The sequence below is a fragment of the Schistocerca nitens genome, chromosome 9 (genome assembly GCF_023898315.1).
Source record: "Schistocerca nitens isolate TAMUIC-IGC-003100 chromosome 9, iqSchNite1.1, whole genome shotgun sequence".
Taxonomy (NCBI): domain Eukaryota; kingdom Metazoa; phylum Arthropoda; class Insecta; order Orthoptera; family Acrididae; genus Schistocerca; species Schistocerca nitens.
Genome location: NC_064622.1, coordinates 270,360,007 through 270,375,710, shown reverse-complemented (window position 1 = coordinate 270,375,710; position 15,704 = coordinate 270,360,007). Strand labels below are relative to the sequence as shown.

At 43.4% G+C, this 15,704-nt stretch overlaps 1 protein-coding gene across 3 annotated transcripts in view; it reads left to right on the top strand.

Moving 5' to 3' along the window:
- Positions 1-15,704, top strand: part of LOC126202891 (protein diaphanous) — a 372,908-nt gene that overhangs the window by 234,239 nt on the left and 122,965 nt on the right. The gene's annotated exons all lie outside the window — the stretch shown is intronic.

The window sequence follows — 15,704 nt, the reverse complement described above, 5'->3', positions numbered from 1 at the left end:
AATACTACTCGTGTTTGCTTTAAACAATGTAACGGCAGCCATGAGAGAGAGGTGCCGTGGATCTCAGAGGAAAGGTGTGATTCTCCAACTAGACAATGCACGTCCTCATATTGCTCAACTAATCCGTGAAACCATCGACAAAATGGGCTAGAAAGTACAGCCTCATCTCCCTTACAGTCCTGATTTAGCACCTAGTGATTTCCATTTGTTTGGTGGACTGAAGGAGGCATTACGTGGGAAGAGGTTCCAGGACAACGAGGAGTGATAAAGTGTTTGGGAAATGGGTTTAAACATGAAGAGTCCATGCAGCCAAAACAAAAAAAAAGTTTGTAGCCCGTTGGAACAAGTGCATAAATGTTCAAAGGGATTAGGTTGAAAAGTAGAAAAAGTATTGTTTTGTAAAAATAAACACTTTTTTTCTCCAGAGGAATTTGTCTCTTTTAATTATTGAATGACCCTCGTATAAGTGATCTAGTGGATAACATTGCAAGCTGTGTGAGGCATTTTGCAGACGATGCTGTTGTCTATAGGAAGGTTGCCCGAAGACTGTAGGGAAATGCAGGAGGATCTGCGGAGAATCGATGATTGTTGCAGGGACTGAGAGTTTACACGGAACGTAAATAAATGTGATAATATATTGCGCGTAAATAAGCGAAGAGATCCGTTACTGTTCGACTACCTTATTGGTGAACACCAATGGAAACTAAGAACTGCGAAATAGGTAAGAGTAACCATGAAGGCGACCTTAAGTGGGATGTCCATCTAAAAGAAATTGTAGGAAAGGCAGGTGCGAGGCTGACATTAATTGAAAGAATCGTAAGGAAATATAATGCATCCATGAAAGAAGTGCATCTACATCTACATTTATATTTATACTCCGCAAGCCACCCAACGGTGTGTGGCGGAGGGCACTTTACGTGCCACTATCATTACCTCCCTTTCCTGTTCCAGTCGCGTATGGTTCGCGGGAAGAACTACTGCTGGAAAGCCTCCGTGAGCACTCGAATCCCTCTGATTTTACATTCGTGATCTCGGGAGGTATAAGTAGGGGGAAGCAATATATTCGATACCTCATCCAGAAACGCACCCTCTCGAAACCTGGACAGCAAGCTACACCGCGATGCAGAGCGCCTCTCTTGCAGAGTCTGCCACTTGAGTTTGCTAGCCGGCCGTGGTGGCCAAGCGGTTCTAGGCGCTTCAGTCCGGAACCGCGCTGCTGCTACGGGCGCAGGTTCGAATCCTGCCTCGGGCATGGATGTGTGTGATGTCCTTAGGTTAGTTAGGTTTAAGTAGTTCTAAGTTCTAGGGGACTGATGACCTCAGATGTTAAGTCCCATAGTGGTCAAAGCCATTTGAACCATTTGAGTTTGCTAAACATATCCGTAACGCTATCACGCTTACCAAATAACCCTGTGACGAAACGCGCTGCTCTTCTTTGGATCTTCTCTCTCTCCTCTGTCAACCCGACATGGTAAGGATCCCACACTGAAGAGCACTACTCAAGTATAGGTCGAACGAGTGTTTTGTAAGTGGCTTATAGTATGAGCGTTGGACCTATTCTTGAATACTGTTCGTTAGTTTGTAACCCTTACCCTGTAATATTAAGAGAGAAGATTGAGAAGATACAGTGAAGAGCGGCGTGTTTCGTCGAGGCATCGTTTAGTAAGCTCAAGAACGTTACAGAAATTCCGAATGCGTTCTTTCGAAGAGAGTTAGATAAATATTATAACCTCCCACATACGTCTCGCGAAGTAAACACGACAACAAAATCAGAGAAATTAGAGTTCAAACAGAAGTTCTTCGCACGCACCATTCGCGAATGGAACAGAGGAGGAGGGAAAGATTGTGCTGACCAAGGCACCCTCTGCCCCACACCGTAAGGTGGCCAGTGGCTTATAAATGTACAACCTTATAAGTATGGACGTTTGAGTATGCTTTCAGTTGCGGGAGCATTGACCTCGCTTGTCACCTGTACCTCCCCAACTCCCCGCCTCTTCCAGCCGTCGCTCAGTGCCTCGGTATTGCCAGCCGCCGCCAGACTCGGTGAAAGTGGAGGCTCCACGCGGGTACCTGAGTGCCGTGTCCTGAGGCGTCGTTGTCTTGCGACACCACGTAACGCTCCACAGGGAAGAGGCGCGGCTTTCCCTGGGCTCAGTACCCGCTGCTGTCCCCTTCAGGCCGCCGCTGATGAACCATGTTTTCGATTATCGCGTTTCACTTATCTCGAGCACACCATAGGGGCCAATCACAGATCTCTGCTCCACATTCGGAGTTCTACTTTTATTACGCAGTTAGCTGTTTTCTCCTGTAGGTTTATAAATCCATTTCTTCTTGGGTCGCCTCGGCAAGTCGCGGGCAAATATTGAGATCCGAATCCGTTGGGACCCAACATTTATTCTAATGTTTAAGGAAGTCGTAGTCTCCATTAAAAGTTTGTAATATGAAGAAAAAGTGATTGGTTCCATGCTAAACTGTACGTGCTTACAATAACTAAGTGAGCATCGTCATAAGGCGGCAAAGAGACACCATATCCGGTATGAAACACTGTAGTTAACAGCAGTCTTTCTCAAGCAGCGGTGGCCATTTACGCATGTGCTTACAAAAGGCGAAAAGCTTTCCATTGGTAGGGCCATCGTGGAAGACGATCACAGCATGACAAAAAATTACTCCAGACAGGGATAAAATGCGAAATAAAGAAGTTTGTGTTACTTGAGAAAACGCTGTATCCAAAGTTCCTATGCAATTGATTTTTTAATCATGTCACAAAAAATATAAATTCTGATGAAATTTTGTGAAAGTTTCTGTACCATTTAGTAGTTAACAGTACAGCTGGCAAGTCAGAATATCAATATTTGTTGGACGGATTAAAAAGCAGCGATCACTAGCAACCACCAAACCTAAACAGTAAGCAAAGGTGGAGTTAATCCGAAGACTACTATAGATATTTAAGTGATTAAAGAGGCATATATCTATTGTAGCAGCTCAGGAAACCAGGCGTAGCGAAAACGCTCACACGTTTACGTGGAATCCGAACGACAATTTTTCTCGTTTATATAGTGTCCTTTCAAGATTTTTGTCACGACCGGAGGTCGAACCATTGTCGACGGGACGTAAAATCCTATTTTCCATTGGTAAATCGAATGCTTAATTTTGCCAATCGTGCTATTATCTCTCCAAGATGCGAAATCCTCTTAAGGAATACTGTATATATTCAGACGTGCGACTTTTCACAAGCTTATCTATTCCCAATATGTCTTCTGTCTGGCGTCTCTGTCATAATGCATGTCAAAATGTGGCTTATCTATGGAACGCGCAGCTTTGAAGAGTGGGAGATGCAGCCTCAGCACAGCAGTACACTAGCAACAGGCGTGTTCTATGCGTTATTTGAAAACTCAGAGATTCGAGCTCATATACGATCTAGGAAAGACGTGAGTGACTAATGTGGCAAAGTAAATTGCTCATTTATGTAACTAATTATAGCGAAATCTACATAGTTCAGCATTATGCATCACGTATCACTATTGTGGGTTAACCTTTGTACAGGTGTCTCAAATGGTACGTACAATTTTAGTGTGTTACAGCATCCAAACTAAGTAAGATAATCATGCGATGTTTGGCTTATGTGACATACGGTCTCGCAAAATTTTTATACTATTCAGTCAGATTCAACATGTGCGCCTTTGGTGGCACGCACAACATCCAGTCTGTTTTCAAGCTCGTCGCAACATATCCCCATCAACTGTGGCAATGAAAGCAGCAATTCTGTTCTTTAAACCACTGATGTGGTTGACGGCGTTTGACAGACTCTGTCCTTGATATACCCGCATAAAAAGAACTCTATTCCTGTAATGTCAATCGACGTAGAAGGCCAGGGAATTGAGCCAACCCCTACCAATCCGGCGATGTGGAAACACCTAGTCTCTTTCTCACACTGTCTTAGCCCAACGTAGTGGTGCACCGTCTTGTTGGGAAAACGTGTATGTGCTGGCGGTCAGCCAGTCGTGGTAACACAAACAGCTCGAGAATACCAGTTGTTAGAATTAACTATTTTTGTCAGAGGAAAAAAAAGTTCTCACAGTGCAGTTAATTATCAGATATCACACGTTCACTTTATGGCTGTCATCTACTCATCTACCTCTTCCAGCACAGCAGGGGAATTGGTTGTGCCTCAGATGCGAGCATTGTGGTGTTTTTTTTGTTTTTTTTTTTTTTTTACCTTAACACACACGTGGAATGTTGCTTCGTCATAAAATCCTACATTGTTTAAAAAAACTCGTCCTCTAAACGGTGAAGAACTTCCCCACTAAATTGCGTATGTTGAGGCTTGTCCTCTTGTTACAATACATGTAACGGTTGCAGTCGATGTGGATACATTTGTAAACGTTACCGACGGATCCGGTGCACGGTCGCCCTAGGGCATTGCAAATCCTGCGACGCCCTCCGAACATACTTTTGCGGTGAACGTTGAAAATCCGACCTTATCCGTTTTGTGTCTGTTTCGCTTGTTCCAGGTCGTCCAGTACGATGCTTCACATCAACACTTACTGTCTGCGTAAAACTCCTGTACCACCGGCGTATCGACGTCCTGGAGTGTCGGTGGTGTCTATACCGTATATGGAAGTTCCTTTGAACCTGCGTGTCTAATTTTACTCGAATAAACCATTCCACAAAATGAATCTTTCCTTGAACCGTTGTCATTGTGTTTCACTCACGACAACCTGGGACACACATAAACAAAACTTCACGAGTTTCTCTGTCACTTAAGCGAAATATAGTGTGAATATTTTTATTAGGTGGGTGGTATAACACATTGAAGCTGTACCGTACCTTTTGAGACACCCTGTATTTATACCTTTAGGCGGAGATAAACGCTAACAGAAGGGTCATATTTCTATATATAATCTGTTGGGTTTAGTCGCAAGTTTCACTGTGGATGCCTGTTGATTATGAAGAAACCTAAGTCTTTTCGAGAAAATGAACTCATACAGCGAGAATCACTCGGAAGCTTTAAGACAATCAAAGTTACCGGCCTACTTTGTCGCCGTACTGCGCTGCGGCACTCACGTGTTCTCCACATTTCTCGCCCTGTTGTCATTAGCAGCCAATAATGTGTGTGTGACAGATAGGCAGCATCTGTGGTAAACACCATTTGGCGGTCACGACCTCTAAGTCACTTAGGTTCGTTGCTTTAAGTCGTTCAAGATATAGGGGCGTACACAATTTTCTTCCCTTCAGTTCGGCTTGTCTTGGAAACCTGCAACTACCAGTAACTTTCGGAGCTGGAGATTTTAGTTAATGCAGGTCCTTCAAATCTTGCGCTGTCAGCACTGTATGCTTGAAAGTGTGTAATTATATGATGTTATGCATAATTCTTTTCGTGTTATCACCAGCGTATAAACCGTGCTTATGGCAGTTCGAAAAAAGTGAACTATGTAATGTAAATACAATTCAGAAAAGCAGCTGAAAGGTGGTTATATTGCTGTTTACGTACGCAGAAAAAAAAACATAACATAACGGTAGTGTCAGGAAATCTTACGCATAAACGCACGTAGTAGTGAAGGTGATATCCTCTGAAACGCGGAGTAGAAAGATGAATTAATGTTACCTGTTACCGCTAACTATGGACGCTGCCTGGCAAAACACGTGAAGCAGCCAGAAGACATGTTCGGATATAAATGTGACTTCGTGCGCGTACATACCGTTCGGCAGGTGTGTAAATGATAACACTAGTTAACAAATTTAAACTTCTTTTTGCATCTGGTTTGTAAATGGGTGGATTTACCTAATTTTGGGGTGCTGAATACACTGTTAAAATCAGTTTTTCTCTATGACGTCACATTTCGTACAAACAGAGAAGAATAAAAAATGGTAATAGCGAAAAATGACACAATTAAGTCAAACAAAAATACACATTCAGAACGTTTGAAATCAATACTATTTTGTATGTATATATGGGCATGATGCCAATATAAGGTCCAAATTAGTTCAGAAGATAATCGTCTTTGGTTTTTTCTCTATGTAGTCACCTTAGCGACGAACATATTTCTCCCAATGAGAAACCAGTTTGATAACACAGTCAGTTTGGAATGTTTGACTTTGATGAAGCAGCCACAATCTCACCTCTGCTTGTCCCGCTTCATCACTGTCAAAGTGAAGTCCTTGAAGGTGTTTCCTAAGTTTTGGAAACGGGTGAAAATCGGATGGGGCCAAGCTGGTATTGTATGCAGCATTATCGATAGCAGTCAACCCAAGGCTCGTGTGTGCTCTCGCATTGTGATGCTGAAGGAGATGGAGCTTCATGTGTGGACGGACTCCTCGAAACTCGATTACAACACGATGCTTCTCACGCACCGACATTGTTAGGTTGTACACCGCCATATTAAACGCTACTATTCAGTCCTCTCTAGCGCAGAGAACTGCAGATATGTAGACATAAAGTTGTTGAATGTTAGTAACATTCGTTTTATTTAAAAAGCATTAAGAGGTTTCATATTTAAAAAAATCGGAGTACGATTTTCCCGCACACGCAGCTATCGTTTTGGAGTCGGCAGCAGAGACAGAATTATCCAGTATAGTCCATATTCCACCAGAGCATTCAGTATCCGAGAGGATTCTCTATCTTTCAATCAGAATTTCCATTCCAGTTTTCTAAAATCGCTGGTAGTTAATGATACGGATTAACTGGTTACAGCCTTAGCAACACCTTTGTGAGGTTTTCTACCGCTTACTCTAAGCCGACTTAATTAGTTTCACATTCTCGTATCACTACTTCAGACACCTCGTGTGTAATCTTCTTTGCAGACGCTCTAGATTTTTACAGAAATGTACCAACAGATACTTTTGTTACCTCTCCTTCATATACCTTCGGATATTATCGGTAAGCCGTTTGATGTGCTGGAGTAGCGAAGGATGAACACTTCTGAATTGTTAAGCCTTTAGTGGCCACTTGTTGACTTGTTGGCTTCTGTCTTGGGTTTGTTTAACGTTTACGAACATCCGTCGAGGAAACCGAGAGAAATACAAACAGGGAATACTTTGTTATAGTTACTCACTGATGAATTGTTTTTTGACCTACTGCCTTGTTGTTTGCAGCGAACTTTGCGATATTTCCTCGTCAGTTAATACAAAGAGGCTGATGTACCTCATTGTTATTAATAGTCTTCAATCGAAAAATAATTTTCGGTGAATTTGTTGTTTTTGTGAGTAGCATCCTTTGCATCCACCAGCACTTTGCTTCAATCTTTCCGGTATTTCGTGTAGCTTTCTGTGGTTGATAAGAAGAGTAAACGGAGTGGTCTGTTAAAGTAGCAACATTATCTCGTTCGCGTTTCAACAGCGTTTTCAAAATTAATTTAGTTATCTCGATAGCCACTTAAACTAAGCTGAAAGATAAGGTAGACGTCTTGTGACAGGTTTGAGAGCGGGCCGACGTATTGCAGCTCCGTCTCCGCAGAATTGGGAACTCGCCAGCTTTCGCAAGAGAACGTGGCTTTCTTTTGAGGACGTGAATTTCGCAGTAGACGTTATTCTAAACAAATACGATATCAATCACTAGATATGCTCTTTACTATGCAGCAGGGAGACCCGGATCGAAAGTTCGTTGTAAAATTCTTGAAACGTTCAGACCTTTATTGGAGCTTTGCAAAAGTGTTACAATGTTACGTGACTCCTAAAAGCCGCGCGGGATTAGCCGAGCTGTCTCAGGCGCTGCAGTCATGGACTGTGCGGCTGGTCCCGGCGGAGGTTCGAGTCTTCGAGTCCTCCCTCGGGCATGGGTGTGTGTGTTTGTCCTTAGGATGATTTAGGTTAAGTAGTGTGTAAGCTTAGGGACTGATGACCTTAGCAGTTATGTCCCATAAGGATTTCACACACATTGAACTTTTTTTTTTACTCCTAAAAATTGATACGGAGATTAAATTGGTTCACTATTGAATGATCATCACAACGGTGTCTTACGCCTCCACTTACAGGGGAACCTCCCCATCGCACCCCCCTCAGATTTAGTTATAAGTTGGCACAGTGGATAGGCCTTGAAAAACAGAACACAGATCAATCGAGAAAACAGGAAGAAGTTGTGTGGAACTATGAAAAAATAAGCAAAATATACAAACTGAGTAGTCCTTGTGCAAGATAGGCGACATTTAGGGTTATCTTAGCTCAGATGCGCCGTGGTCCTGTGGTTACCGAGAGCAGCTGCGGAGCGAGAGATCCTTGGTTCAAGTCTTCCATCGACTGAAAATTTTAATTTTTTATGTTCAGACAGTTATCAGAGTTCAGGCACCCTCACATAATCAACTTCGCTCTCCAAAATTCCTGGACATGTTCAGATTTGCTTGGACATATACAGGATTTGACGGTCTACACACAGAAAAATATGAAAACGTTAAAAACTTATGTTTTGACAGAGCACAGAGAAAACTGTGCGACTGTGAAACTGTTGCATTCATTTGTTGCAGTTTATGTGACACACTCTTATGTTTTCATCACTTTTGTGGGAGTGATTATCACATTCACAATAAAACCTAAATCGGGCAAGGTAGAAGAATCTTTTTACCCATTCGCCAAGTGTACAATTAGGTGGGTCGACAACATATTCCTGTCATGTGACGCACATGCCGTCACCAGTGTCGTATAGAATATATCAGACGTGTTTTCCTGTGAAGGAATCGGTTGACCTATGACCTTGTGATCAAATGTTTTCGGTTCCCATTGGAGAGGAACGTCCTTTTGTCTACTAATAGGACGGTTTTGCGGTGCGGTAGCAAAACACAGACACTAAACTTATTACAGTGAACAGAGACGTCAATGAACGAACGGACAGATCATAACTTTGCGAAAAATAAAGAAAGTAAACTTTCGAAGGACCTCTCGCTCCGCAACCGCTCACGCTAACCACGGAACCACGGCGCTCTTGTGTTCAGAGTATCCTTGATGTTGCCTATGTTGCCCATGGACTACTAAGTTTGTATATTTTGCTTATTTTTTTCATAGTTCCACACAACTTCTTCCTGTTTTCTCGATTGATCCGTGTTCAGTTTTTCAAGGCCTATCCACTGTGCCAAATTATAACTAAATCTGAGGGGGGTGCGATGGGGATGTTCCCTTGTTAGTAACGCCAGCTTCGACGCTCATTTCTATTGCACGGACTCGGGACCAACTTCAACATCCCCACTTAGAGCGAATTGCATCCTCGGGTACGATGGAGGGTATATTTGTATTAAACACTTGGGTTTATGCAATTCCAACTTTGCGTTGGCGTTAAGGAGCAGCTACTCGGCACAATCTGTTCACTGTTTCCGTCAGGGTTGCATGTATATAAAATCAGTGCGAATTATGGTTAGTCAGACATTAGAGATGCAGATGTGTCATAACCAGTGTGTTCCACTACTGTAATCTGTACATATAGTATGTTTGAAAACTATTTGTGTGTTTCAACATTTTGTATTTTATGTTTTTATTGATTTTCTACCCTATGATGATATTGGTAATTATTTGATAATAAATGCCAGGGTTCGAATCTAGTCACCAATAAAAAAATTATACGCAAATGTATCGGAGACAGTAAAAAACAATAAAATATTCTGCCCTATCGTCATTTATAGTGAGCCTTTCACACGCAAATCAGTTTACGCAATCCAAATTTTTGTAATCGTAGTAGTAACTTCCATACACAGATCAATGGCGACGGATACTAAAACAGAATACAACTGTGAACGAACATATCCATCAACTGTTAATTGGTAGAACAACAACGTGCTTCCTTCACTCTCCATTGAGGCAGCATTTTGCCTGGCATTGCTTATAAGCATTAAAACCTCGTTCTGTTAACAATTTGAATAACTACCTACAAATTAATGGTATTCAGCTGTCGTCGAGTAACTAAGTCAGCAGAATCAAACTTAAAAGTGTGTAGTCCAGGGTATATCATAGTGAACCTCCCTAACTTCAGTTGTACAGAGAACCAACTGGCGACAACATGATTATAAGGTCAAGAGCGATTGCAGCCATTTGTTATGCGCTGATTTTTGGAGTTCTTTGTGATACGAAAATGCGATGCTTTTGATGAAGTTGGTTCAGGTTTCTAAATTGTGAGTGAGCTCAAATTATATCAGTTGTAAAAACATGTTGTTCACACTTCCTTAGCAAATGCGCCACCTGTAGGGACCCCTATTTAAAGGACAGGTTGACTGAGCAGTGTGTAAAATGCGTCACGTCATCTCCTGAGTAAGCCGTGCATCGCGTTGGCGAACCGCACCTACTTCTGCAAAGGCAGCCGCTAGATAACGCAGCCCCTGCGTCTTGACGTAGTGGTCCCGACAACCGTTCAACACCCGGCAGTGACTCACGCTGTACCACAGCATCACATTCCACCTGCCCGCCCGCATCGCTTTACTATGGCGCTTATATTGGTTGATTATGAACTGAAAGTTGTATTTTGAGAAACCTCTGTGCTCTCAGTCTTACAGGACGACCGGCAACCAGCAGTTATGTCGTAACTTCATCTCGAAGTATAAGTCAGCAGGTCCGTTTTTAATTCTGCTGGCATGTGAGAATAACTACACAATAGTTCACTCTCACCGGCAGGTACCTTCCTCAGATTATTTTCTCGGTGCCACAGAAGTACTGCAACAAATATATATTAGTTCGACGGTGGATTACATAGTGAACTAAAATAATAAGAAATTCTTTCTCTACCCTGGCGTTGTTTTACGCCAGTATACATTTATTAAAAGCTCAAGACCTGAGTCGATACTCCAATGGTTTTTTGGTACAGTAAATGTTCTGGTCAACATGATCGAGAATCGTATACAGGGAGATAAAAATTCATGGGTAAGAAAATAATTTCTCAGTAATTATTCCATAAATTTAAGCGAAAGTGAATGGATACTAAACAGTGTTTGTCGCAAACATCTTGAGGATAACAGAGAAACGATCATAAACAAAAAATGTTCCTCCAGAGTCATTTCGTGATAAGTATCAGCATACCACGCAGTGTGTGACAGTTGCGTCGTAGGTGTATCTATTGAGTGCAGTTTACTGTAATGGATATATCTGTATATAGTGTCTAAATGGTTAAGTGTTTACAACGTACCGCGGTGGTGTATGGAAGTCGAAACGAGTAATTTGATCTAAGATACTTGTTGACTATCAAGCAGGGAAACAACTTCAAACTGGCCCACAAAAGCCATCAGAGGTACAGCCTATGCGTTTCGCACAAGATTTTCAGTATGCTATCATCCGACTAAATCAGAAATAACCGTTTGAAGGTCATTTCTTTTTTTCGCAAAAATCTTCACTCTGTGTTTAACACATCTTGTCGTTGACTTTAATGTGGTGTTGCCGCACCCTTACCCTTGATGACAGCTTCCACGCTCGCAGCCATACATTCAATCAGATGCTGGAAGATTTCTTGGGGAATGGCAGCCCATTCTTCACGGAGTGCTGCAGTGAGGAGGGGTATCGATGTCAATCGGTGAGGCCTGGCACGAAGTCGGTATTCCAAAACATCCCAAAGGTGTTCTATAGGATTCAGGTCAGGCCTCTGTGCAGGCCAGTCCATTACAGGGATGTCATTGTCGTGTAACCACTCCGCCACAGGCCGTTCATTATGAACAGGTGCTCGATCGTGTTGAAAGATGCAGTCGCCCTCTTGGAAAATTGCTCTTCAATAGTAGGAAGCAAGAAGGTGCTTAAAACATCACTGTAGGTCTGTGCTGTGATAGTGCCACGCAAAACAACAAGGTGTGCAAGCCCCCCCCCCCCCCCATGAAAAACACGACCACACCGTAACACCACCGCCTACAAATTTTACTGTTGGCACTACACACGCCGGCAGATGATGTTCACCGGGCATTCGCCATACCCACACGCTACCATCGGATCGCCACATTGTGTACCGTGATTCGTCACTCCACTCAACGTTTTTCCACTGTTCAATCTTCCAATGTTTACGCTTCTTACACCAAGCAGGGCGTCATTTTGCATTTACCGGCGTGATGTGTGGCTTATGAGCAGCCGCTCGACCACGAAATCCAAGTTTCCTCTCCTCTTGCTTAACTGTCATAGTACTTGCAGTGGATCCAGATGCAGTTTGGAATTCCTGTGTGATGGTCTGGATAGATGGCTGCCTATTACACATTACGACCCTCTTCAACTGTCGGCGGTCTCTGTCAGTCAACAGACGAGGTCGGCCTGTACGCTTTTGTGCTGTGCGTGTTCCTTCACCTTTCCACTTCACTACCCATCGGAAGCAGTGGACCTAGGGATGTTCGCGAGTGTGAAAATCTCGCGTACAGACGTATGACACAAGTGACATCCAATCACCCGACCACGTTCGATGTCTGAGAGTCCCGCGGAGTGTCCCATTCTGCTCTCTCGCTATGTCTAATGACTACTGAGGCCGCTGATATGGAGTACGCGGCAGTAGGTGGCAGCACAATGCACCTAACCTCAAAAACGTATATTTTTGGGGGTGTCAGGATGCTTTTGATCACATAGTGTATTTTGGCATGAAATTTCTTGAGTGGCCAAAAAAAGTAAGTTTTCCATTCTCTCCTTAAATCACTTAAGGAAAGTTGTTTCTTATAAAAGGCCACAGCCGATTACCCGCCCCTTCCTTTCCAATCGGAGGATGTATTGTATTCTTTCGCCATCGACAGGACCTTCGGCAATCATCTCTCTTGATTCCTTTCTGCATTTCCGTAGCAGTCACTATTGTGATCTTTTACTCCCACAGTGTGTGAGAGCGCTCCACTTACAGCAATACCAGACCACGCTTGATTCCTCCGTCTTTCTGGCGGAAACACGACAGTGATGCTACTCTATTACCCCTGAAAACATATTGTCAGCCAAAAGTTTATTTGCTCAATGCAGTGCTGTGCTAGCCGTGGTCCCGAGAAAGTGGTGTAGTATGCCTTTTCTTTCTTCCCCGCCAGTTCTAGGTGGACCTACAGTTACTCATAGACTCCGGGTCACGGTGTAACCTGCTACTGATAGTAGTGAACTATTTATTCTTTTTATTATGATATATGCTTCACACAGCTATATTGAGTGTTGTTTATTATTAGGTACTTGTTTTGAATCGCTGAAGGCTTCCTAATCAGGCACACGTGGTGAGTGTCGACCTAGTGTGCAACTGCAAAGTATATCACAATAGACGCTCGCCAATCCGGCTGTATCCTACACATACGGGCACCAGATTAGTGGAAATGTCGGATTATTGACGGTGTCTGAAATTTTGTTTAAACACATAGTAACTGTACTGTATTAAACCCAAAGATAAATTCATAAAAAAAATTGTCCTTGGGTGTGTACATATACAGCAGTATCATTCACTATGAAACATTTTCTAAGTTTTAGTTCTTCCAGTAATGATACGCGACGGCAGCATGATTTATCACGCACTGGTTTTTCACGCGTTACATCGGTATTGCATGCATGCATACATGTTGTTGTTGTTGTTGTTGCATAAAGTACCCTAGAGAGATGTCTGCATGTTCAGCACCAGCAGTGGGAGAAATCTTCATACTCTTTGCTCCCGTGTCGTCTTCTGCATCACTTTCATCATTCCCTTCCTGCACGGTTGTGATTATTTCTTCAGCTGTTACAGTTTGGTATATCTCACAGATTTCCTCACTGAGTCACTTAGCAACATCTTGTCAATTTGTCCTCCTCCTGGAAGCTATTGGAACATGACATTGTGCAAAGAGTCAGCAGCTAATGAATCCGAAATGACTGGCGCACCGCTGTCTTTCTAGCTCTGCATGAATGGACGGCCACACTACCGTCATTCTTCTTTACGGTAGTGTTTTTCCCTTTGTCCCATGCTCCTGCTGTTCCAGAAACAACAAATTTGGTTGCCTTCCACACCTCCCAACATAGCCTCGGTAGAGTCATTTTCACATTCGTTCAGCACGAAGATAAGAAGTGAATGTTGGTTCTGACGTTTAATTGGTTCCAAAATTCCCTGGTCCGTGGGCTCGATCAAAGCTGTCGCACTGGGTGGAAGAAACAGAGACTCGTCCACTAGCAATGGATTTCTACGGACGACATCGGTTCAGCTTATCTAAAATTTCGAGTTTCTGCTTGAGGTCGAGAGTAACGTGTTTCCCTTTTGAAGCCATGATACAGAACTATACAGAAAGCCACAATTTCAAACATGTATAGCATTGTTTAATATCGTAATTGAGTGACAACATTGTTGCGCACGATAATTTATAATTGTGCAGATCATTTCTGCTTGCGCTTTTGCCGAACGTGGGTCTGATTATTGAGAGACGGGATCACCGGGGGCCGGATTAGCGAACGTTTAGTTTTTTTCCATAATCGTCGATCTTCATCGAGTATGTCTCCTCTTTCAACCTGCTTTTTCTCACATTAACAAAATATCTACTAGAATGAATGATGCTATAAATCTTAGGAAATACCCTAGGACTGAATGGGAAGTAAACACCCCCCCCCCCTCCGCCCTCAGTTATTTGTATTTGTTGTCGGACACCTACCCAGACAGTGATGTGAGCACCAACTTCGTTTATTGTACTCTAAGCCACGCCCGACTTGACGTGTATTTCCGTCAATGTCTCCCATGCAGAACGGCGTAATGAGTCCTGTCAAAGAACACTGCGGAACCCGTAGATAAGCCCTCAGGTCATTGTACGTCAGTCAGCAGATAAGCGACAGCGTCTCCGAGCTCAGGGGGAGCTGCTGCGTTAGCTACGAAAGTCGCTGCGTTAAACGCGGGAGAGTAGCGTGTTTAATGACGGGGAAAGCACAAAAGGAAGCAGCCAGTGAGCTCGTTAAAAGGGATCCCCGCCCCGAACAGATGGCCGGCGGGAATCCCGGCGAGCGGTAGTGGCAGCGGCAGTGGTGGGCGTGCCCCTCTCCCGTTGGTGGTCCCCACCGCGATAAGGACGCCGATCAATACGCGTACGCCAGGCGGCGGTTCCTGGCGCTCCTGCCGGGAGAGCCACACTGGTTTTTGGGGATCACTATTACCGAAGGCCAATGGGTTCGGAACAGTTAGAGTACGCTTCTTGTGGATGGCGTGAGGTGTGGTTTACAACATGCCCATTCTGAAAATCTGTAGGTACAGGACAGAGAGTTATCCTAGAGTAGCGTCATCTTCTACTCTTCCGACTGCTACAGAGCTAGCTGGCACAGAGTTTCTTCTGGAATACCCTTATAAAGTGTTAGAGCCATTACTGCTGATGTACAGTGAGTCCGAGAAGTTTCTGTACAAATAGGCCAAAACAGTGTATTGTGCATTGGAGTACTTACAAGTGAAAAATATGTATTCAGCGGATCTGTATATGCATCATAGTGCCTTACATCGAGATAAATGCGTTTTGACGTCTTGCGGAGCATCTCACTTATTTTGTGTCGAAAAACTTCCTCATTTCTTCTTTATTTTTGTACCGACATTGGACTTCATTATTCCCCATAATGAGTTGATTAGAGTGTTAAATTCCGGACATATTAGTGGTCATTTTAATGGTTCTTGAGATGCTACTGAACCACATCGGCTCCAGAGGCCTCGATATTATCAAGGAACTCGTGCACCTGAAGAGCAAAGTGTACTTGAGCTCCTTTCTGCTCTAACGACACATGATCCACGATTCCCTTGTCTTCGAGCTGCGGTGCTAACCAAGTACGCAACATAACCAAATACGAATTTCCAAACACGTATCCATCAGAACAATGTGGTC